General features: G+C 39.3%; 51 non-coding genes across 51 annotated transcripts; all 51 read left to right on the forward strand.

Annotated features, from left to right (window-relative positions):
* Positions 1 to 109: 109 nt before the first annotated feature.
* On the forward strand, positions 110 to 204 carry Trnam-cau (transfer RNA methionine (anticodon CAU)). Its single transcript has 2 exons — positions 110 to 146; positions 169 to 204. It is a non-coding gene; the product is annotated as a tRNA-Met (tRNA).
* A 188-nt stretch (positions 205 to 392) lies between these two features.
* On the forward strand, positions 393 to 487 carry Trnam-cau (transfer RNA methionine (anticodon CAU)). Its single transcript has 2 exons — positions 393 to 429; positions 452 to 487. It is a non-coding gene; the product is annotated as a tRNA-Met (tRNA).
* Positions 488 to 675: 188 nt separating this feature from the next.
* Trnam-cau (transfer RNA methionine (anticodon CAU)) lies at positions 676 to 770 on the forward strand. The gene is made up of 2 exons: positions 676 to 712; positions 735 to 770. It is a non-coding gene; the product is annotated as a tRNA-Met (tRNA).
* A 188-nt stretch (positions 771 to 958) lies between these two features.
* Trnam-cau (transfer RNA methionine (anticodon CAU)) lies at positions 959 to 1,053 on the forward strand. The gene is made up of 2 exons: positions 959 to 995; positions 1,018 to 1,053. It is a non-coding gene; the product is annotated as a tRNA-Met (tRNA).
* A 186-nt stretch (positions 1,054 to 1,239) lies between these two features.
* On the forward strand, positions 1,240 to 1,334 carry Trnam-cau (transfer RNA methionine (anticodon CAU)). The gene is made up of 2 exons: positions 1,240 to 1,276; positions 1,299 to 1,334. It is a non-coding gene; the product is annotated as a tRNA-Met (tRNA).
* Positions 1,335 to 1,522: 188 nt separating this feature from the next.
* On the forward strand, positions 1,523 to 1,617 carry Trnam-cau (transfer RNA methionine (anticodon CAU)). Its single transcript has 2 exons — positions 1,523 to 1,559; positions 1,582 to 1,617. It is a non-coding gene; the product is annotated as a tRNA-Met (tRNA).
* Positions 1,618 to 1,805: 188 nt separating this feature from the next.
* Trnam-cau (transfer RNA methionine (anticodon CAU)) lies at positions 1,806 to 1,900 on the forward strand. Its single transcript has 2 exons — positions 1,806 to 1,842; positions 1,865 to 1,900. It is a non-coding gene; the product is annotated as a tRNA-Met (tRNA).
* A 189-nt stretch (positions 1,901 to 2,089) lies between these two features.
* Positions 2,090 to 2,184, forward strand: Trnam-cau (transfer RNA methionine (anticodon CAU)). The gene is made up of 2 exons: positions 2,090 to 2,126; positions 2,149 to 2,184. It is a non-coding gene; the product is annotated as a tRNA-Met (tRNA).
* A 188-nt stretch (positions 2,185 to 2,372) lies between these two features.
* Positions 2,373 to 2,467, forward strand: Trnam-cau (transfer RNA methionine (anticodon CAU)). Its single transcript has 2 exons — positions 2,373 to 2,409; positions 2,432 to 2,467. It is a non-coding gene; the product is annotated as a tRNA-Met (tRNA).
* A 188-nt stretch (positions 2,468 to 2,655) lies between these two features.
* On the forward strand, positions 2,656 to 2,750 carry Trnam-cau (transfer RNA methionine (anticodon CAU)). The gene is made up of 2 exons: positions 2,656 to 2,692; positions 2,715 to 2,750. It is a non-coding gene; the product is annotated as a tRNA-Met (tRNA).
* Positions 2,751 to 2,938: 188 nt separating this feature from the next.
* Trnam-cau (transfer RNA methionine (anticodon CAU)) lies at positions 2,939 to 3,033 on the forward strand. The gene is made up of 2 exons: positions 2,939 to 2,975; positions 2,998 to 3,033. It is a non-coding gene; the product is annotated as a tRNA-Met (tRNA).
* A 189-nt stretch (positions 3,034 to 3,222) lies between these two features.
* On the forward strand, positions 3,223 to 3,317 carry Trnam-cau (transfer RNA methionine (anticodon CAU)). The gene is made up of 2 exons: positions 3,223 to 3,259; positions 3,282 to 3,317. It is a non-coding gene; the product is annotated as a tRNA-Met (tRNA).
* Positions 3,318 to 3,506: 189 nt separating this feature from the next.
* Trnam-cau (transfer RNA methionine (anticodon CAU)) lies at positions 3,507 to 3,601 on the forward strand. Its single transcript has 2 exons — positions 3,507 to 3,543; positions 3,566 to 3,601. It is a non-coding gene; the product is annotated as a tRNA-Met (tRNA).
* A 188-nt stretch (positions 3,602 to 3,789) lies between these two features.
* Trnam-cau (transfer RNA methionine (anticodon CAU)) lies at positions 3,790 to 3,884 on the forward strand. Its single transcript has 2 exons — positions 3,790 to 3,826; positions 3,849 to 3,884. It is a non-coding gene; the product is annotated as a tRNA-Met (tRNA).
* Positions 3,885 to 4,070: 186 nt separating this feature from the next.
* Positions 4,071 to 4,165, forward strand: Trnam-cau (transfer RNA methionine (anticodon CAU)). The gene is made up of 2 exons: positions 4,071 to 4,107; positions 4,130 to 4,165. It is a non-coding gene; the product is annotated as a tRNA-Met (tRNA).
* Positions 4,166 to 4,353: 188 nt separating this feature from the next.
* On the forward strand, positions 4,354 to 4,448 carry Trnam-cau (transfer RNA methionine (anticodon CAU)). Its single transcript has 2 exons — positions 4,354 to 4,390; positions 4,413 to 4,448. It is a non-coding gene; the product is annotated as a tRNA-Met (tRNA).
* A 188-nt stretch (positions 4,449 to 4,636) lies between these two features.
* On the forward strand, positions 4,637 to 4,731 carry Trnam-cau (transfer RNA methionine (anticodon CAU)). The gene is made up of 2 exons: positions 4,637 to 4,673; positions 4,696 to 4,731. It is a non-coding gene; the product is annotated as a tRNA-Met (tRNA).
* A 188-nt stretch (positions 4,732 to 4,919) lies between these two features.
* On the forward strand, positions 4,920 to 5,014 carry Trnam-cau (transfer RNA methionine (anticodon CAU)). Its single transcript has 2 exons — positions 4,920 to 4,956; positions 4,979 to 5,014. It is a non-coding gene; the product is annotated as a tRNA-Met (tRNA).
* Positions 5,015 to 5,200: 186 nt separating this feature from the next.
* Positions 5,201 to 5,295, forward strand: Trnam-cau (transfer RNA methionine (anticodon CAU)). Its single transcript has 2 exons — positions 5,201 to 5,237; positions 5,260 to 5,295. It is a non-coding gene; the product is annotated as a tRNA-Met (tRNA).
* Positions 5,296 to 5,764: 469 nt separating this feature from the next.
* Positions 5,765 to 5,859, forward strand: Trnam-cau (transfer RNA methionine (anticodon CAU)). Its single transcript has 2 exons — positions 5,765 to 5,801; positions 5,824 to 5,859. It is a non-coding gene; the product is annotated as a tRNA-Met (tRNA).
* Positions 5,860 to 6,047: 188 nt separating this feature from the next.
* Positions 6,048 to 6,142, forward strand: Trnam-cau (transfer RNA methionine (anticodon CAU)). Its single transcript has 2 exons — positions 6,048 to 6,084; positions 6,107 to 6,142. It is a non-coding gene; the product is annotated as a tRNA-Met (tRNA).
* Positions 6,143 to 6,330: 188 nt separating this feature from the next.
* Positions 6,331 to 6,425, forward strand: Trnam-cau (transfer RNA methionine (anticodon CAU)). Its single transcript has 2 exons — positions 6,331 to 6,367; positions 6,390 to 6,425. It is a non-coding gene; the product is annotated as a tRNA-Met (tRNA).
* A 188-nt stretch (positions 6,426 to 6,613) lies between these two features.
* Trnam-cau (transfer RNA methionine (anticodon CAU)) lies at positions 6,614 to 6,708 on the forward strand. Its single transcript has 2 exons — positions 6,614 to 6,650; positions 6,673 to 6,708. It is a non-coding gene; the product is annotated as a tRNA-Met (tRNA).
* Positions 6,709 to 6,896: 188 nt separating this feature from the next.
* On the forward strand, positions 6,897 to 6,991 carry Trnam-cau (transfer RNA methionine (anticodon CAU)). Its single transcript has 2 exons — positions 6,897 to 6,933; positions 6,956 to 6,991. It is a non-coding gene; the product is annotated as a tRNA-Met (tRNA).
* Positions 6,992 to 7,177: 186 nt separating this feature from the next.
* On the forward strand, positions 7,178 to 7,272 carry Trnam-cau (transfer RNA methionine (anticodon CAU)). The gene is made up of 2 exons: positions 7,178 to 7,214; positions 7,237 to 7,272. It is a non-coding gene; the product is annotated as a tRNA-Met (tRNA).
* A 186-nt stretch (positions 7,273 to 7,458) lies between these two features.
* On the forward strand, positions 7,459 to 7,553 carry Trnam-cau (transfer RNA methionine (anticodon CAU)). The gene is made up of 2 exons: positions 7,459 to 7,495; positions 7,518 to 7,553. It is a non-coding gene; the product is annotated as a tRNA-Met (tRNA).
* A 188-nt stretch (positions 7,554 to 7,741) lies between these two features.
* On the forward strand, positions 7,742 to 7,836 carry Trnam-cau (transfer RNA methionine (anticodon CAU)). The gene is made up of 2 exons: positions 7,742 to 7,778; positions 7,801 to 7,836. It is a non-coding gene; the product is annotated as a tRNA-Met (tRNA).
* Positions 7,837 to 8,024: 188 nt separating this feature from the next.
* On the forward strand, positions 8,025 to 8,119 carry Trnam-cau (transfer RNA methionine (anticodon CAU)). The gene is made up of 2 exons: positions 8,025 to 8,061; positions 8,084 to 8,119. It is a non-coding gene; the product is annotated as a tRNA-Met (tRNA).
* A 471-nt stretch (positions 8,120 to 8,590) lies between these two features.
* Trnam-cau (transfer RNA methionine (anticodon CAU)) lies at positions 8,591 to 8,685 on the forward strand. Its single transcript has 2 exons — positions 8,591 to 8,627; positions 8,650 to 8,685. It is a non-coding gene; the product is annotated as a tRNA-Met (tRNA).
* Positions 8,686 to 9,437: 752 nt separating this feature from the next.
* Trnam-cau (transfer RNA methionine (anticodon CAU)) lies at positions 9,438 to 9,532 on the forward strand. The gene is made up of 2 exons: positions 9,438 to 9,474; positions 9,497 to 9,532. It is a non-coding gene; the product is annotated as a tRNA-Met (tRNA).
* Positions 9,533 to 10,004: 472 nt separating this feature from the next.
* Trnam-cau (transfer RNA methionine (anticodon CAU)) lies at positions 10,005 to 10,099 on the forward strand. The gene is made up of 2 exons: positions 10,005 to 10,041; positions 10,064 to 10,099. It is a non-coding gene; the product is annotated as a tRNA-Met (tRNA).
* Positions 10,100 to 10,287: 188 nt separating this feature from the next.
* Trnam-cau (transfer RNA methionine (anticodon CAU)) lies at positions 10,288 to 10,382 on the forward strand. The gene is made up of 2 exons: positions 10,288 to 10,324; positions 10,347 to 10,382. It is a non-coding gene; the product is annotated as a tRNA-Met (tRNA).
* A 188-nt stretch (positions 10,383 to 10,570) lies between these two features.
* Trnam-cau (transfer RNA methionine (anticodon CAU)) lies at positions 10,571 to 10,665 on the forward strand. Its single transcript has 2 exons — positions 10,571 to 10,607; positions 10,630 to 10,665. It is a non-coding gene; the product is annotated as a tRNA-Met (tRNA).
* A 186-nt stretch (positions 10,666 to 10,851) lies between these two features.
* Trnam-cau (transfer RNA methionine (anticodon CAU)) lies at positions 10,852 to 10,946 on the forward strand. Its single transcript has 2 exons — positions 10,852 to 10,888; positions 10,911 to 10,946. It is a non-coding gene; the product is annotated as a tRNA-Met (tRNA).
* Positions 10,947 to 11,134: 188 nt separating this feature from the next.
* On the forward strand, positions 11,135 to 11,229 carry Trnam-cau (transfer RNA methionine (anticodon CAU)). The gene is made up of 2 exons: positions 11,135 to 11,171; positions 11,194 to 11,229. It is a non-coding gene; the product is annotated as a tRNA-Met (tRNA).
* Positions 11,230 to 11,415: 186 nt separating this feature from the next.
* Positions 11,416 to 11,510, forward strand: Trnam-cau (transfer RNA methionine (anticodon CAU)). The gene is made up of 2 exons: positions 11,416 to 11,452; positions 11,475 to 11,510. It is a non-coding gene; the product is annotated as a tRNA-Met (tRNA).
* Positions 11,511 to 11,696: 186 nt separating this feature from the next.
* Trnam-cau (transfer RNA methionine (anticodon CAU)) lies at positions 11,697 to 11,791 on the forward strand. Its single transcript has 2 exons — positions 11,697 to 11,733; positions 11,756 to 11,791. It is a non-coding gene; the product is annotated as a tRNA-Met (tRNA).
* A 188-nt stretch (positions 11,792 to 11,979) lies between these two features.
* Trnam-cau (transfer RNA methionine (anticodon CAU)) lies at positions 11,980 to 12,074 on the forward strand. The gene is made up of 2 exons: positions 11,980 to 12,016; positions 12,039 to 12,074. It is a non-coding gene; the product is annotated as a tRNA-Met (tRNA).
* A 188-nt stretch (positions 12,075 to 12,262) lies between these two features.
* Positions 12,263 to 12,357, forward strand: Trnam-cau (transfer RNA methionine (anticodon CAU)). Its single transcript has 2 exons — positions 12,263 to 12,299; positions 12,322 to 12,357. It is a non-coding gene; the product is annotated as a tRNA-Met (tRNA).
* A 188-nt stretch (positions 12,358 to 12,545) lies between these two features.
* Trnam-cau (transfer RNA methionine (anticodon CAU)) lies at positions 12,546 to 12,640 on the forward strand. The gene is made up of 2 exons: positions 12,546 to 12,582; positions 12,605 to 12,640. It is a non-coding gene; the product is annotated as a tRNA-Met (tRNA).
* A 188-nt stretch (positions 12,641 to 12,828) lies between these two features.
* Trnam-cau (transfer RNA methionine (anticodon CAU)) lies at positions 12,829 to 12,923 on the forward strand. Its single transcript has 2 exons — positions 12,829 to 12,865; positions 12,888 to 12,923. It is a non-coding gene; the product is annotated as a tRNA-Met (tRNA).
* Positions 12,924 to 13,111: 188 nt separating this feature from the next.
* Positions 13,112 to 13,206, forward strand: Trnam-cau (transfer RNA methionine (anticodon CAU)). Its single transcript has 2 exons — positions 13,112 to 13,148; positions 13,171 to 13,206. It is a non-coding gene; the product is annotated as a tRNA-Met (tRNA).
* A 188-nt stretch (positions 13,207 to 13,394) lies between these two features.
* On the forward strand, positions 13,395 to 13,489 carry Trnam-cau (transfer RNA methionine (anticodon CAU)). Its single transcript has 2 exons — positions 13,395 to 13,431; positions 13,454 to 13,489. It is a non-coding gene; the product is annotated as a tRNA-Met (tRNA).
* Positions 13,490 to 13,677: 188 nt separating this feature from the next.
* On the forward strand, positions 13,678 to 13,772 carry Trnam-cau (transfer RNA methionine (anticodon CAU)). The gene is made up of 2 exons: positions 13,678 to 13,714; positions 13,737 to 13,772. It is a non-coding gene; the product is annotated as a tRNA-Met (tRNA).
* A 188-nt stretch (positions 13,773 to 13,960) lies between these two features.
* On the forward strand, positions 13,961 to 14,055 carry Trnam-cau (transfer RNA methionine (anticodon CAU)). The gene is made up of 2 exons: positions 13,961 to 13,997; positions 14,020 to 14,055. It is a non-coding gene; the product is annotated as a tRNA-Met (tRNA).
* Positions 14,056 to 14,243: 188 nt separating this feature from the next.
* On the forward strand, positions 14,244 to 14,338 carry Trnam-cau (transfer RNA methionine (anticodon CAU)). Its single transcript has 2 exons — positions 14,244 to 14,280; positions 14,303 to 14,338. It is a non-coding gene; the product is annotated as a tRNA-Met (tRNA).
* A 188-nt stretch (positions 14,339 to 14,526) lies between these two features.
* Positions 14,527 to 14,621, forward strand: Trnam-cau (transfer RNA methionine (anticodon CAU)). The gene is made up of 2 exons: positions 14,527 to 14,563; positions 14,586 to 14,621. It is a non-coding gene; the product is annotated as a tRNA-Met (tRNA).
* A 189-nt stretch (positions 14,622 to 14,810) lies between these two features.
* On the forward strand, positions 14,811 to 14,905 carry Trnam-cau (transfer RNA methionine (anticodon CAU)). Its single transcript has 2 exons — positions 14,811 to 14,847; positions 14,870 to 14,905. It is a non-coding gene; the product is annotated as a tRNA-Met (tRNA).
* Positions 14,906 to 15,376: 471 nt separating this feature from the next.
* On the forward strand, positions 15,377 to 15,471 carry Trnam-cau (transfer RNA methionine (anticodon CAU)). Its single transcript has 2 exons — positions 15,377 to 15,413; positions 15,436 to 15,471. It is a non-coding gene; the product is annotated as a tRNA-Met (tRNA).
* Positions 15,472 to 15,659: 188 nt separating this feature from the next.
* Trnam-cau (transfer RNA methionine (anticodon CAU)) lies at positions 15,660 to 15,754 on the forward strand. Its single transcript has 2 exons — positions 15,660 to 15,696; positions 15,719 to 15,754. It is a non-coding gene; the product is annotated as a tRNA-Met (tRNA).
* A 188-nt stretch (positions 15,755 to 15,942) lies between these two features.
* On the forward strand, positions 15,943 to 16,037 carry Trnam-cau (transfer RNA methionine (anticodon CAU)). Its single transcript has 2 exons — positions 15,943 to 15,979; positions 16,002 to 16,037. It is a non-coding gene; the product is annotated as a tRNA-Met (tRNA).
* The last annotated feature ends 288 nt before the right edge of the window (positions 16,038 to 16,325 follow it).

Genomic DNA, 16,325 nt, shown 5'->3' on the forward strand with positions numbered 1-16,325 from the left:
TGAGTATACCTTTATATGTGTGTAGATTAAAAGCGAAGAAACAATTAAGTTAAAATGTTCTTGGCAAAAGAATGCCTATGTATTGTTTTGTGTGTGCTGGCCGTTGAATGCCTCGGTAGCGCAGTAGGCAGCGCGTCAGTCTCATAATCATGTATCTTAGCCTGAGCTATCTGAAGGTCGTGAGTTCGATCCTCACCTGGGGCATCTACATTTGGTTTTTATTGAAAAGACGATTAGGCAAAAATCCACATCCAACTGAAATTTTATACATATTTTTTGCATGAGTATACCTTTATATATGTGTGTAGATTAAAAGCGAAGAAACAATTAAGTTAAAAAGTGCTTGGCAAAAGAATGCCTATGTATTGTTTTGTGTGTGCTGGCCGTTGAATGCCTCGGTAGTGCAGTAGGCAGCGCGTCAGTCTCATAATCATGTATCTTAGCCTGAGCTATCTGAAGGTCGTGAGTTCGATCCTCACCTGGGGCATCTACTTTTGCATTTAAGCGAAAAGACGATTAGGCAAAAATCCACATCCAACTGAAATTTTATACATATTTTTTGCATGTGTATACCTTTATATATGTGTGTAGATGAAAAGCGAAGAAACAATTAAGTTTAAAAGTGCTTGGCAAAAGAATGCCTATGTATTGTTTTGTGTGTGCTGGCCGTTGAATGCCTCGGTAGCGCAGTAGGCAGCGCGTCAGTCTCATAATCATGTATCTTAGCCTGAGCTATCTGAAGGTCGTGAGTTCGATCCTCACCTGGGGCATCTACTTTTGCATTTAAGCGAAAAGACGATTAGGCAAAAATCCACATCCAACTGAAATTTTATACATATTTTTTGCATGTGTATACCTTTATATATGTGTGTAGATGAAAAGCGAAGAAACAATTAAGTTTAAAAGTGCTTGGCAAAAGTATACCTGTGTATTGTTTTGTGTGTGCTGGCCGTTGAATGCCTCGGTAGCGCAGTAGGCAGCGCGTCAGTCTCATAATCATGTATCTTAGCCTGAGCTATCTGAAGGTCGTGAGTTCGATCCTCACCTGGGGCATCTACTTTTGGTTTTTAGTTACAAGACGATTAGGCAAAAATTCACATCCAACTGAAATTTTATACATATTTTTTGCATGAGTATACCTTTATATGTGTGTAGATTAAAAGCGAAGAAACAATTAAGTTAAAATGTTCTTGGCAAAAGAATGCCTATGTATTGTTTTGTGCGTGCTGGCCGTTGAATGCCTCGGTAGCGCAGTAGGCAGCGCGTCAGTCTCATAATCATGTATCTTAGCCTGAGCTATCTGAAGGTCGTGAGTTCGATCCTCACCTGGGGCATCTACATTTGGTTTTTATTGAAAAGACGATTAGGCAAAAATCCACATCCAACTGAAATTTTATACATATTTTTTGCATGAGTATACCTTTATATATGTGTGTAGATTAAAAGCGAAGAAACAATTAAGTTAAAAATTGCTTTGCAAAAGAATGCCTATGTATTGTTTTGTGTGTGCTGGACGTTGAATGCCTCGGTAGCGCAGTAGGCAGCGCGTCAGTCTCATAATCATGTATCTTAGCCTGAGCTATCTGAAGGTCGTGAGTTCGATCCTCACCTGGGGCATCTACGATTGCTTTTAAGTGAAAAGACGATTAGGCAAAAATCCACATCCAACTGCAATTTTATACATATTTTTTGCATGAGTATACCTTTATATATGTGTGTAGATCAAAAGCGAAGAAACAATTAAGTTTAAAAGTGCTTGGCAAAAGAATACCTGTGTATTGTTTTGTGTGTGCTGGCCGTTGAATGCCTCGGTAGCGCAGTAGGCAGCGCGTCAGTCTCATAATCATGTATCTTAGCCTGAGCTATCTGAAGGTCGTGAGTTCGATCCTCACCTGGGGCATCTACTTTTGCATTTAAGCGAAAAGACGATTAGGCAAAAATCCACATCCAACTGAAATTTTATACATATTTTTTTGCATGAGTATACCTTTATATATGTGTGTAGATGAAAAGCGAAGAAACAATTGAGTTTAAAAGTGCTTGGCAAAAGAATGCCTATGTATTGTTTTGTGTGTGCTGGCCGTTGAATGCCTCGGTAGCGCAGTAGGCAGCGCGTCAGTCTCATAATCATGTATCTTAGCCTGAGCTATCTGAAGGTCGTGAGTTCGATCCTCACCTGGGGCATCAACTTTTGCTTTTAAGTGAAAAGACGATTAGGCAAAAATCCACATCCAACTGAAATTTTATACATATTTTTTGCATGTGTATACCTTTATATATGTGTGTAGATTAAAAGCGAAGAAACAATTAAGTTTAAAAGTGCTTGGCAAAAGATTTCCTATGTATTGTTTTGTGTGTGCTGGCCGTTGAATGCCTCGGTAGCGCAGTAGGCAGCGCGTCAGTCTCATAATCATGTATCTTAGCCTGAGCTATCTGAAGGTCGTGAGTTCGATCCTCACCTGGGGCATCTACTTTTGCATTTAAGCGAAAAGACGATTAGGCAAAAATCCACATCCAACTGAAATTTTATACATATTTTTTGCATGAGTATACCTTTATATATGTGTGTAGATGAAAAGCGAAGAAACAATTGAGTTTAAAAGTGCTTGGCAAAAGAATGCCTATGTATTGTTTTGTGTGTGCTGGCCGTTGAATGCCTCGGTAGCGCAGTAGGCAGCGCGTCAGTCTCATAATCATGTATCTTAGCCTGAGCTATCTGAAGGTCGTGAGTTCGATCCTCACCTGGGGCATCAACTTTTGCTTTTAAGTGAAAAGACGATTAGGCAAAAATCCACATCCAACTGAAATTTTATACATATTTTTTGCATGTGTATACCTTTATATATGTGTGTAGATTAAAAGCGAAGAAACAATTAAGTTTAAAAGTGCTTGGCAAAAGATTTCCTATGTATTGTTTTGTGTGTGCTGGCCGTTGAATGCCTCGGTAGCGCAGTAGGCAGCGCGTCAGTCTCATAATCATGTATCTTAGCCTGAGCTATCTGAAGGTCGTGAGTTCGATCCTCACCTGGGGCATCTACTTTTGCATTTAAGCGAAAAGACGATTAGGCAAAAATCCACATCCAACTGAAATTTTATACATATTTTTTTGCATGAGTATACCTTTATATATGTGTGTAGATGAAAAGCGAAGAAACAATTGAGTTTAAAAGTGCTTGGCAAAAGAATGCCTATGTATTGTTTTGTGTGTGCTGGCCGTTGAATGCCTCGGTAGCGCAGTAGGCAGCGCGTCAGTCTCATAATCATGTATCTTAGCCTGAGCTATCTGAAGGTCGTGAGTTCGATCCTCACCTGGGGCATCTACTTTTGCATTTAAGCGAAAAGACGATTAGGCAAAAATCCACATCCAACTGAAATTTTATACATATTTTTTTGCATGAATATACCTTTATATATGTGTGTAGATGAAAAGCGAAGAAACAATTGAGTTTAAAAGTGCTTGGCAAAAGAATGCCTATGTATTGTTTTGTGTGTGCTGGCCGTTGAATGCCTCGGTAGCGCAGTAGGCAGCGCGTCAGTCTCATAATCATGTATCTTAGCCTGAGCTATCTGAAGGTCGTGAGTTCGATCCTCACCTGGGGCATCTACTTTTGCATTTAAGCGAAAAGACGATTAGGCAAAAATCCACATCCAACTGAAATTTTATACATATTTTTTGCATGTGTATACCTTTATATATGTGTGTAGATGAAAAGCGAAGAAACAATTAAGTTTAAAAGTGCTTGGCAAAAGTATACCTGTGTATTGTTTTGTGTGTGCTGGCCGTTGAATGCCTCGGTAGCGCAGTAGGCAGCGCGTCAGTCTCATAATCATGTATCTTAGCCTGAGCTATCTGAAGGTCGTGAGTTCGATCCTCACCTGGGGCATCTACTTTTGGTTTTTAGTTACAAGACGATTAGGCAAAAATTCACATCCAACTGAAATTTTATACATATTTTTTGCATGAGTATACCTTTATATGTGTGTAGATTAAAAGCGAAGAAACAATTAAGTAAAAATGTTCTTGGCAAAAGAATGCCTATGTATTGTTTTGTGTGTGCTGGCCGTTGAATGCCTCGGTAGCGCAGTAGGCAGCGCGTCAGTCTCATAATCATGTATCTTAGCCTGAGCTATCTGAAGGTCGTGAGTTCGATCCTCACCTGGGGCATCTACATTTGGTTTTTATTGAAAAGACGATTAGGCAAAAATCCACATCCAACTGAAATTTTATACATATTTTTTGCATGTGTATACCTTTATATATGTGTGTAGATGAAAAGCGAAGAAACAATTAAGTTTTAAAGTGCTTGGCAAAAGAATGCCTATGTATTGTTTTGTGTGTGCTGGCCGTTGAATGCCTCGGTAGCGCAGTAGGCAGCGCGTCAGTCTCATAATAATGTATCTTAGCCTGAGCTATCTGAAGGTCGTGAGTTCGATCCTCACCTGGGGCATCTACTTTTGCATTTAAGCGAAAAGACGATTAGGCAAAAATCCACATCCAACTGAAATTTTATACATATTTTTTGCATGTGTATACCTTTATATATGTGTGTAGATGAAAAGCGAAGAAACAATTAAGTTTAAAAGTGCTTGGCAAAAGAATGCCTATGTATTGTTTTGTGTGTGCTGGCCGTTGAATGCCTCGGTAGCGCAGTAGGCAGCGCGTCAGTCTCATAATAATGTATCTTAGCCTGAGCTATCTGAAGGTCGTGAGTTCGATCCTCACCTGGGGCATCTACTTTTGCATTTAAGCGAAAAGACGATTAGGCAAAAATCCACATCCAACTGAAATTTTATACATATTTTTTGCATGTGTATACCTTTATATATGTGTGTAGATGAAAAGCGAAGAAACAATTAAGTTTAAAAGTGCTTGGCAAAAGAATACCTGTGTATTGTTTTGTGTGTGCTGGCCGTTGAATGCCTCGGTAGCGCAGTAGGCAGCGCGTCAGTCTCATAATCATGTATCTTAGCCTGAGCTATCTGAAGGTCGTGAGTTCGATCCTCACCTGGGGCATCTACTTTTAGTTTTTAGTTACATGACGATTAGGCAAAAATCCACATCCAACTGAAATTCTATACATTTTTTTTGCATGAGTATACCTTTATATGTGTGTAGATTAAAAGCGAAGAAACAATTAAGTTAAAATGTTCTTGGCAAAAGAATGCCTATGTATTGTTTTGTGTGTGCTGGCCGTTGAATGCCTCGGTAGCGCAGTAGGCAGCGCGTCAGTCTCATAATCATGTATCTTAGCCTGAGCTATCTGAAGGTCGTGAGTTCGATCCTCACCTGGGGCATCTACTTTTGCATTTAAGCGAAAAGACGATTAGGCAAAAATCCACATCCAACTGAAATTTTATACATATTTTTTGCATGTGTATACCTTTATATATGTGTGTAGATGAAAAGCGAAGAAACAATTAAGTTTAAAAGTGCTTGGCAAAAGAATGCCTATGTATTGTTTTGTGTGTGTTAGCCGTTGAATGCCTCGGTAGCGCAGAAGGCAGAGCGTCAGTCTCATAATAATGTATCTTAGCCTGAGCTATCTGAAGGTCGTGAGTTCGATCCTCACCTGGGGCATCTACTTTTGGTTTTTAGTTACAAGACGATTAGGCAAAAATCCACATCCAACTGAAATTTTATACATATTTTTTGCATGAGTATACCTTTATATGTGTGTAGATTAAAAGCGAAGAAACAATTAAGTTAAAATGTTCTTGGCAAAAGAATGGCTATGTATTGTTTTGTGTGTGCTGGCCGTTGAATGCCTCGGTAGCGCAGTAGGCAGCGCGTCAGTCTCATAATCATGTATCTTAGCCTGAGCTATCTGAAGGTCGTGAGTTCGATCCTCACCTGGGGCATCTACATTTGGTTTTTATTGAAAAGACGATTAGGCAAAAATCCACATCCAACTGAAATTTTATACATATTTTTTGCATGAGTATACCTTTATATATGTGTGTAGATGAAAAGCGAAGAAACAATTAAGTTTAAAAGTGCTTGGCAAAAGAATGCCTATGTATTGTTTTGTGTGTGCTGGCCATTGAATGCCTCGGTAGCGCAGTAGGCAGCGCGTCAGTCTCATAATCATGTATCTTAGCCTGAGCTATCTGAGGGTCGTGAGTTCGATCCTCACCTGGGGCATCTACTTTTGCATTTAAGCGAAAAGACGATTAGGCAAAAATCCACATCCAACTGAAATTTTATACATATTTTTTGCATGAGTATACCTTTATATATGTGTGTAGATGAAAAGCGAAGAAACAATTAAGTTTAAAAGTGCTTGGCAAAAGAATGGCTATGTATTGTTTTGTGTGTGCTGGCCGTTGAATGCCTCGGTAGCGCAGTAGGCAGCGCGTCAGTCTCATAATCATGTATCTTAGCCTGAGCTATCTGAGGGTCGTGAGTTCGATCCTCACCTGGGGCATCTACTTTTGCATTTAAGCGAAAAGACGATTAGGCAAAAATCCACATCCAACTGAAATTTTATACATATTTTTTGCATGAGTATACCTTTATATATGTGTGTAGATGAAAAGCGAAGAAACAATTAAGTTTAAAAGTGCTTGGCAAAAGAATGCCTATGTATTGTTTTGTGTGTGCTGGCCGTTGAATGCCTCGGTAGCGCAGTAGGCAGCGCGTCAGTCTCATAATCATGTATCTTAGCCTGAGCTATCTGAAGGTCGTGAGTTCGATCCTCACCTGGGGCATCTACTTTTGCATTTAAGCGAAAAGACGATTAGGCAAAAATCCACATCCAACTGAAATTTTATACATATTTTTTGCATGTGTATACCTTTATATATGTGTGTAGATGAAAAGCGAAGAAACAATTAAGTTTAAAAGTGCTTGCCAAAAGAATGCCTATGTATTGTTTTGTGTGTGCTGGCCGTTGAATGCCTCGGTAGCGCAGTAGGCAGCGCGTCAGTCTCATAATCATGTATCTTAGCCTGAGCTATCTGAAGGTCGTGAGTTCGATCCTCACCTGGGGCATCTACATTTGGTTTTTATTGAAAAGACGATTAGGCAAAAATCCACATCCAACTGAAATTTTATACATATTTTTTGCATGAGTATACCTTTATATATGTGTAGATGAAAAGCGAAGAAACAATTAAGTTTAAAAGTGCTTGGCAAAAGAATGCCTATGTATTGTTTTGTGTGTGCTGGCCATTGAATGCCTCGGTAGCGCAGTAGGCAGCGCGTCAGTCTCATAATCATGTATCTTAGCCTGAGCTATCTGAAGGTCGTGAGTTCGATCCTCACCTGGGGCATCTACTTTTGCATTTAAGCGAAAAGACGATTAGGCAAAAATCCACATCCAACTGAAATTTTATACATATTTTTTGCATGAGTATACCTTTATATATGTGTAGATGAAAAGCGAAGAAACAATTAAGTTTAAAAGTGCTTGGCAAAAGAATGCCTATGTATTGTTTTGTGTGTGCTGGCCATTGAATGCCTCGGTAGCGCAGTAGGCAGCGCGTCAGTCTCATAATCATGTATCTTAGCCTGAGCTATCTGAAGGTCGTGAGTTCGATCCTCACCTGGGGCATCTACTTTTGCATTTAAGCGAAAAGACGATTAGGCAAAAATCCACATCCAACTGAAATTTTATACATATTTTTTGCATGAGTATACCTTTATATATGTGTGTAGATGAAAAGCGAAGAAACAATTAAGTTTAAAAGTGCTTGGCAAAAGAATGCCTATGTATTGTTTTGTGTGTGCTGGCCGTTGAATGCCTCGGTAGCGCAGTAGGCAGCGCGTCAGTCTCATAATCATGTATCTTAGCCTGAGCTATCTGAAGGTCGTGAGTTCGATCCTCACCTGGGGCATCTACTTTTGCATTTAAGCGAAAAGACGATTAGGCAAAAATCCACATCCAACTGAAATTTTATACATATTTTTTGCATGTGTATACCTTTATATATGTGTGTAGATGAAAAGCGAAGAAACAATTAAGTTTAAAAGTGCTTGCCAAAAGAATGCCTATGTATTGTTTTGTGTGTTCTGGCCGTTGAATGCCTCGGTAGCGAAGTAGGCAGCGCGTCAGTCTCATAATCATGTATCTTAGCCTGTGCTATCTGAAGGTCGTGAGTTCGATCCTCACCTGGGGCATCTACTTTTGCTTTTAAGTGAAACGACGATTAGGCAAAAATCCACATCCAACTGAAATTTTATACATATTTTTTGCATGAGTATACCTTTATATGTGTGTGTAGATGAAACGCGAAGAAACAATTAAGTTAAAAAGTGCTTGGCAAAAGAATGCCTATGTATTGTTTTGTGTGTGCTGGACTTTGACTTCCTCGGTAGCGAAGTAGGCAGCGCGTCAGTCTCATAATCATGTATCTTAACCTGAGCTATCTGAAGGTCGTGAGTTCGATCCTCACCTGGGGCATCTACTTTTGCTTTTAAGTGAAAAGACGATTAGGCAAAAATCCACATCCAACTGAAATTTTATACATATTTTTTGCATGTGTATACCTTTATATATGTGTGTAGATTAAAAGCGAAGAAACAATTAAGTTTAAAAGTGCTTGCCAAAAGAATGCCTATGTATTGTTTTGTGTGTGCTGGCCGTTGAATGCCTCGGTAGCGAAGTAGGCAGCGCGTCAGTCTCATAATCATGTATCTTAGCCTGTGCTATCTGAAGGTCGTGAGTTCGATCCTCACCTGGGGCATCTACTTTTGCTTTTAAGTGAAACGACGATTAGGCAAAAATCCACATCCAACTGAAATTTTATACATATTTTTTGCATGAGTATACCTTTATATATGTGTGTAGATGAAAAGCGAAGAAACAATTAAGTTAAAAAGTGCTTGGCAAAAGAATGCCTATGTATTGTTTTGTGTGTGCTGGACTTTGACTTCCTCGGTAGCGAAGTAGGCAGCGCGTCAGTCTCATAATCATGTATCTTAACCTGAGCTATCTGAAGGTCGTGAGTTCGATCCTCACCTGGGGCATCTACTTTTGCTTTTAAGTGAAAAGACGATTAGGCAAAAATCCACATCCAACTGAAATTTTATACATATTTTTTGCATGAGTATACCTTTATATGTGTGTAGATTAAAAGCGAAGAAACAATTAAGTTAAAAAGTTCTTGGCTAAAGAATGCCTATGTATTGTTTTGTGTGTGCTGGCCGTTGAATGTCTCGGGAGCGCAGTAGGCAGCGCGTCAGTCTCATAATCATGTATCTTAGCCTGAGCTATCTGAAGGTCGTGAGTTCGATCCTCACCTTGGGCATCTACATTTGGTTTTTATTGAAAAGACGATTAGGCAAAAATCCACATCCAACTGAAATTTTATACATATTTTTTGCATGAGTATACCTTTATATATGTGTGTAGATTAAAAGCGAAGAAACAATTAAGTTTAAAAGTGCTTGGCAAAAGAATACCTGTGTATTGTTTTGTGTGTGCTGGCCGTTGAATGCCTCGGTAGCGCAGTAGGCAGCGCGTCAGTCTCATAATCATGTATCTTAGCCTGAGCTATCTGAAGGTCGTGAGTTCGATCCTCACCTGGGGCATCTACTTTTGCTTTTAAGTGAAAAGACGATTAGGCAAAAATCCGCATCCAACTGAAATTTTATACATATTTTTTGCATGAGTATACCTTTATATATGTGTGTAGATGAAAAGCGAAGAAACAATTAAGTTAAAAAGTGCTTGGCAAAAGAATGCCTATGTATTGTTTTGTGTGTGCTGGACGTTGAATGCCTCGGTAGCGAAGTAGGCAGCGCGTCAGTCTCATAATCATGTATCTTAGCCTGAGCTATCTGAAGGTCGTTAGTTCGATCCTCACCTGGGGCATCTACTTTTGGTTTTTAGTTAAAAGACGATTAGGCAAAAATCCACATCCAACTGAAATTTTATACATATTTTTTTGCATGAGTATACCTTTATATATGTGTGTAGATGAAAAGCGAAGAGACAACTAAGTTTAAAAGTGCTTGGCAAAAGAATGCCTATGTATTGTTTTGTGTGTGCTAGCCGTTGAAGGCCTCGGTAGCGCAGTAGGCAGCGCGTCAGTCTCATAATCATGTATCTTGACCTGAGCTATCTGAAGGTCGTGAGTTCGATCCTCACCTGGGGCATCTACTTTTGCTTTTAAGTGAAAAGACGATTAGGCAAAAATCCACATCCAACTGAAATTTTATACATATTTTTTGCATGAGTATACCTTTATATATGTGTGTAGATGAAAGGCGAAGAAACAATTAAGTTTAAAAGTGCTTGGCAAAAGAATGCCTATGTATTGTTTTGTGTGTGCTGGCCGTTGAATGCCTCGGTAGCGCAGTAGGAAGCGCGTCAGTCTCATAATCATGTATCTTAGCCTGAGCTATCTGAAGGTCGTGAGTTCGATCCTCACCTGGGGCATCTACTTTTGGTTTTTAGTTAAAAGACGATTAGGCAAAAATCCACATCCAACTGAAATTTTATACATTTTTTTTGCATGAGTATACCTTTATATATGTGTGTAGATGAAAAGCGAAGAAACAATTAAGTTTAAAAGTGCTTGGCAAAAGAATCCCTGTGTATTGTTTTGTGTGTGCTGGCCGTTGAATGCCTCGGTAGCGCAGTAGGCAGCGCGTCAGTCTCATAATCATGTATCTTAGCCTGAGCTATCTGAAGGTCGTGAGTTCGATCCTCACCTGGGGCATCTACTTTTGCATTTAAGCGAAAAGACGATTAGGCAAAAATCCACATCCAACTGAAATTTTATACATATTTTTTGCATGAGTATACCTTTATATGTGTGTAGATTAAAAGCGAAGAAACAATTAAGTTAAAAAGTTCTTGGCAAAAGAATGCCTATGTATTGTTTTGTGTGTGCTGGCCGTTGAATGCCTCGGTAGCGCAGTAGGCAGCGCGTCAGTCTCATAATCATGTATCTTAGCCTGAGCTATCTGAAGGTCGTGAGTTCGATCCTCACCTGGGGCATCTACATTTGGTTTTTATTGAAAAAACGATTAGGCAAAAATCCACATACAACTGAAATTTTATACATATTTTTTGCATGAGTATACCTTTATATATGTGTGTAGATTAAAAGCGAAGAAACAATTAAGTTTAAAAGTGCTTGGCAAAAGAATACCTGTGTATTGTTTTGTGTGTGCTGGCCGTTGAATGCCTCGGTAGCGAAGTAGGCAGCGCGTCAGTCTCATAATCATGTATCTTAGCCTGAGCTATCTGAAGGTCGTGAGTTCGATCCTCACCTGGGGCATCTACGATTGCTTTTAAGCGAAAAGACGATTAGGCAAAAATCCACATCCAACTGAAATTTTATACATATTTTTTGCATGAGTATACCTTTATATGTGTGTAGATTAAAAGCGAAGAAACAATTAAGTTTAAAAGTGCTTGGCAAAAGAATGCCTATGTATTGTTTTGTGTGTGCTGGACGTTGAATGCCTCGGTAGCGAAGTAGGCAGCGCGTCAGTCTCATAATCATGTATCTTAGCCTGAGCTATCTGAAGGTCGTGAGTTCGATCCTCACCTGGGGCATCTACTTTTGGTTTTTAGTGAAAAGACGATTAGGCAAAAATCCACATCCAACTGAAATTTTATACATATTTTTTGCATGAGTATACCTTTATATGTGTGTAGATTAAAAGCGAAGAAACAATTAAGTTTAAAAGTGCTTGGCAAAAGAATGCCTATGTATTGTTTTGTGTGTGCTGGCCGTTGAATGCCTCGGTAGCGCAGTAGGCAGCGCGTCAGTCTCATAATCATGTATCTTAGCCTGAGCTATCTGAAGGTCGTGAGTTCGATCCTCACCTGGGGCATCTACGATTGCTTTTAAGTGAAAAGACGATTAGGCAAAAATCCACATCCAACTGAAATTTTATACATATTTTTTGCATGAGTATACCTTTATATATGTGTGTAGATTAAAAGCGAAGAAAAAATTAAGTTTAAAAGTGCTTGGCAAAAGAATGCCTATGTATTGTTTTGTGTTTTCTGGCTAGCGAATGCCTCGGTAGCGCAGTAGGCAGCGCGTCAGTCTCATAATCATGTATCTTAGCCTGAGCTATCTGAAGGTCGTGAGTTCGATCCTCACCTGGGGCATCTACTTTTGCTTTTAAGTGAAAAGACGATTAGGCAAAAATCCACATCCAACTGAAATTTTATACATATTTTTTGCATGAGTATACCTTTATATATGTGTGTAGATGAAAAGCGAAGAAACAATTAAGTTTAAAAGTGCTTGGCAAAAGAATGCCTATGTATTGTTTTGTGTGTGCTGGCCGTTGAATGCCTCGGTAGCGCAGTAGGCAGCGCGTCAGTCTCATAATCATGTATCTTAGCCTGAGCTATCTGAAGGTCGTGAGTTCGATCCTCACCTGGGGCATCTACTTTTGCATTTAAGCTAAAAGACGATTAGGCAAAAATCCACATCCAACTGAAATTTTATACATATTTTTTGCATGTGTATACCTTTATATATGTGTGTAGATTAAAAGCGAAGAAACAATTAAGTTTAAAAGTGCTTGGCAAAAGAATGCCTATGTATTGTTTTGTGTGTGCTGGCCGTTGAATGCCTCTGTAGCGCAGTAGGCAGCGCGTCAGTCTCATAATCATGTATCTTAGCCTGAGCTATCTGAAGGTCGTGAGTTCGATCCTCACCTGGGGCATCTACATTTGGTTTTTATTGAAAAGACGATTAGGCAAAAATCCACATCCAACTGACATTTTATACATATTTTTTGCATGAGTATACCTTTATATATATGTGTAGATTAAAAGCGAAGAAACAATTAAGTTTAAAAGTGCTTGGCAAAAGAATGCCTATGTATTTTTTTGTGTGTGCTGGCCGTTGAATGCCTCGGTAGCGCAGTAGGCAGCGCGTCAGTCTCATAATCATGTATCTTAGCCTGAGCTATCTGAAGGTCGTGAGTTCGATCCTCACCTGGGGCATCTACATTTGGTTTTTATTGAAAAGACGATTAGGCAAAAATCCACATCCAACTGAAATTTTATACATATTTTTTGCATGAGTATACCTTTATATATATGTGTAGATTAAAAGCGAAGAAACAATTAAGTTTAAAAGTGCTTGGCAAAAGAATGCCTATGTATTTTTTTGTGTGTGCTGGCCGTTGAATGCCTCGGTAGCGCAGTAGGCAGCGCGTCAGTCTCATAATCATGTATCTTAGCCTGAGCTGTCTGAAGGTCGTGAGTTCGATCCTCACCTGGGGCATCTACTTTTGCTTTTAAGTGAAAAGACGATAAGGCAAAAATCCACATCCAACTGAAATTTTATACATATTTTTTGCATGAGTATACCTTTATATATGTGTGTAGATGAAAAGCGAAGAAACAATTAAGTTTAAAAGTGCTTGGCAAAAGAATGCCTATGTATTTTTTTGTGTGTGCTGGCCGTTGAATGCCTCGGTAGCGCAGTAGGCAGCGCGTCAGTCTCATAATCATGTATCTTAGCCTAAGCTATCTGAAGGTCGTGAGTTCGATCCTCACCTGGGGCATCTACTTTTGGTTTTTAGTTAAAAGACGATTGGGCAAAAATCCACATCCAACTGAAATTTTATACATATTTTTTGCATGAGTATACCTTTATATATGTGTGTAGATGAAAAGCGAAGAAACAATTAAGTTAAAAAGTTCTTGGCAAAAGAATGCCTATGTATTGTTTTGTGTGTGCTGGCCGTTGTATGCCTCGGTAGCGCAGTAGGCAGCGCGTCAGTCTCATAATCATGTATCTTAGCCTGAGCTATCTGAAGGTCGTGAGTTCGATCCTCACCTGGGGCATCTACTTTTGCTTTTAAGTGAAAAGACGATAAGGCAAAAATCCACATCCAACTGAAATTTTATACATATTTTTTGCATGAGTATACCTTTATATATGTGTGTAGATGAAAAGCGAAGAAACAATTAAGTTTAAAAGTGCTTGGCAAAAGAATGCCTATGTATTTTTTTGTGTGTGCTGGCCGTTGAATGCCTCGGTAGCGCAGTAGGCAGCGCGTTAGTCTCATAATCATGTATCTTAGCCTGAGCTATCTGAAGGTCGTGAGTTCGATCCTCACCTGGGGCATCTACTTTTGGTTTTTAGTTAAAAGACGATTGGGCAAAAATCCACATCCAACTGAAATTTTATACATATTTTTTGCATGAGTATACCTTTATATATGTGTGTAGATGAAAAGCGAAGAAACAATTAAGTTTAAAAGTGCTTGGCAAAAGAATGCCTATGTATTTTTTTGTGTGTGCTGGCCGTTGAATGCCTCGGTAGCGCAGTAGGCAGCGCGTCAGTCTCATAATCATGTATCTTAGCCTGAGCTATCTGAAGGTCGTGAGTTCGATCCTCACCTGGGGCATCTACTTTTGCTTTTAAGTGAAAAGACGATAAGGCAAAAATCCACATCCAACTGAAATTTTATACATATTTTTTGCATGAGTATACCTTTATATATGTGTGTAGATGAAAAGCGAAGAAACAATTAAGTTTAAAAGTGCTTGGCAAAAGAATGCCTATGTATTTTTTTGTGTGTGCTGGCCGTTGAATGCCTCGGTAGCGCAGTAGGCAGCGCGTTAGTCTCATAATCATGTATCTTAGCCTGAGCTATCTGAAGGTCGTGAGTTCGATCCTCACCTGGGGCATCTACTTTTGCTTTTAAGTGAAAAGACGATAAGGCAAAAATCCACATCCAACTGAAATTTTATACATATTTTTTGCATGAGTATACCTTTATATATGTGTGTAGATGAAAAGCGAAGAAACAATTAAGTTTAAAAGTGCTTGGCAAAAGAATGCCTATGTTTTTTTTTTGTGTGTGCTGGCCGTTGAATGCCTCGGTAGCGCAGTAGGCAGCGCGTCAGTCTCATAATCATGTATCTTAGCCTGAGCTATCTGAAGGTCGTGAGTTCGATCCTCACCTGAAGCATCTACTTTTGGTTTTTAGTTAAAAGACGATTGGGCAAAAATCCACATCCAACTGAAATTTTATACATATTTTTTGCATGAGTATACCTTTATATATGTGTGTAGATGAAAAGCGAAGAAACAATTAAGTTAAAAAGTTCTTGGCAAAAGAACGCCTATGTATTGTTTTGTGTGTGCTGGCCGTTGTATGCCTCGGTAGCGCAGTAGGCAGCGCGTCAGTCTCATAATCATGTATCTTAGCCTGAGCTGTCTGAAGGTCGTGAGTTCGATCCTCACCTGGGACATCTACTTTTGCTTTTAAGTGAAAAGACGATAAGGCAAAAATCCACATCCAACTGAAATTTTATACATATTTTTTGCATGTGTATACCTTTATATATGTGTGTAGATTAAAAGCGAAGAAACAATTAAGTTTAAAAGTGCTTGGCAAAAGAATGCCTATGTATTGTTTTGTGTGTGCTGTCCGTTGAATGCCTCGGTAGCGCAGTAGGCAGCGCGTCAGTCTCATAATCATGTATCTTAGCCTGAGCTATCTGAAAGTCGTGAGTTCGATCCTCACCTGGGGCATCTACATTTGGTTTTTATTGAAAAGACGATTAGGCAAAAATCCACATCCAACTGAAATTTTATACATATTTTTTGCATGAGTATACCTTTATATATGTGTGTAGATGAAAAGCGAAGAAACAATTAAGTTTAAAAGTGCTTGGCAAAAGAATGCCTATGTATTGTTTTGTGTGTGCTGGCCGTTGAATGCCTCGGTAGCGCAGTAGGCAGCGCGTCAGTCTCATAATCATGTATCTTAGCCTGAGCTATCTGAAGGTCGTGAGTTCGATCCTCACCTGGGGCATCTACTTTTGCTTTTAAGTGAAAAGACGATAAGGCAAAAATCTACATCCAACTGAAATTTTATACATATTTTTTGCATGAGTATACCTTTATATATGTGTGTAGATGAAAAGCGAAGAAACAATTAAGTTTAAAAGTGCTTGGCAAAAGAATGCCTATGTTTTTTTTTGTGTGTGCTGACCGTTGAATGCCTCGGTAGCGCAGTAGGCAGCGCGTCAGTCTCATAATCATGTATCTTAGCCTGAGCTATCTGAAGGTCGTGAGTTCGATCCTCACCTGGGGCATCTACTTTTGCTTTTAAGTGAAAAGACGATAAGGCAAAAATCTACATCCAACTGAAATTTTATACATATTTTTTGCATGTGTATACCTTTATATATGTGTGTAGACGAAAAGCGAAGAAACAATTAAGTTTAAAAGTGCTTGGCAAAAGAATGCCTATGTATTGTTTTGTGTTTTCTGGCCGTTGAGTGCCTGGGTAGCGCAGTAGGCAGCGCGTCAGTCTCATAATCATGTATCTTAGCCTGAGCTATCTTAAGGTCCTGAGTTCGATCCTCACCTGGGGCATCTAC

This window comes from Euprymna scolopes, chromosome 32 (genome assembly GCF_053919585.1).
Source record: "Euprymna scolopes isolate OS-2025 chromosome 32, ASM5391958v1, whole genome shotgun sequence".
Taxonomy (NCBI): Eukaryota; Metazoa; Mollusca; class Cephalopoda; order Sepiida; family Sepiolidae; genus Euprymna; species Euprymna scolopes.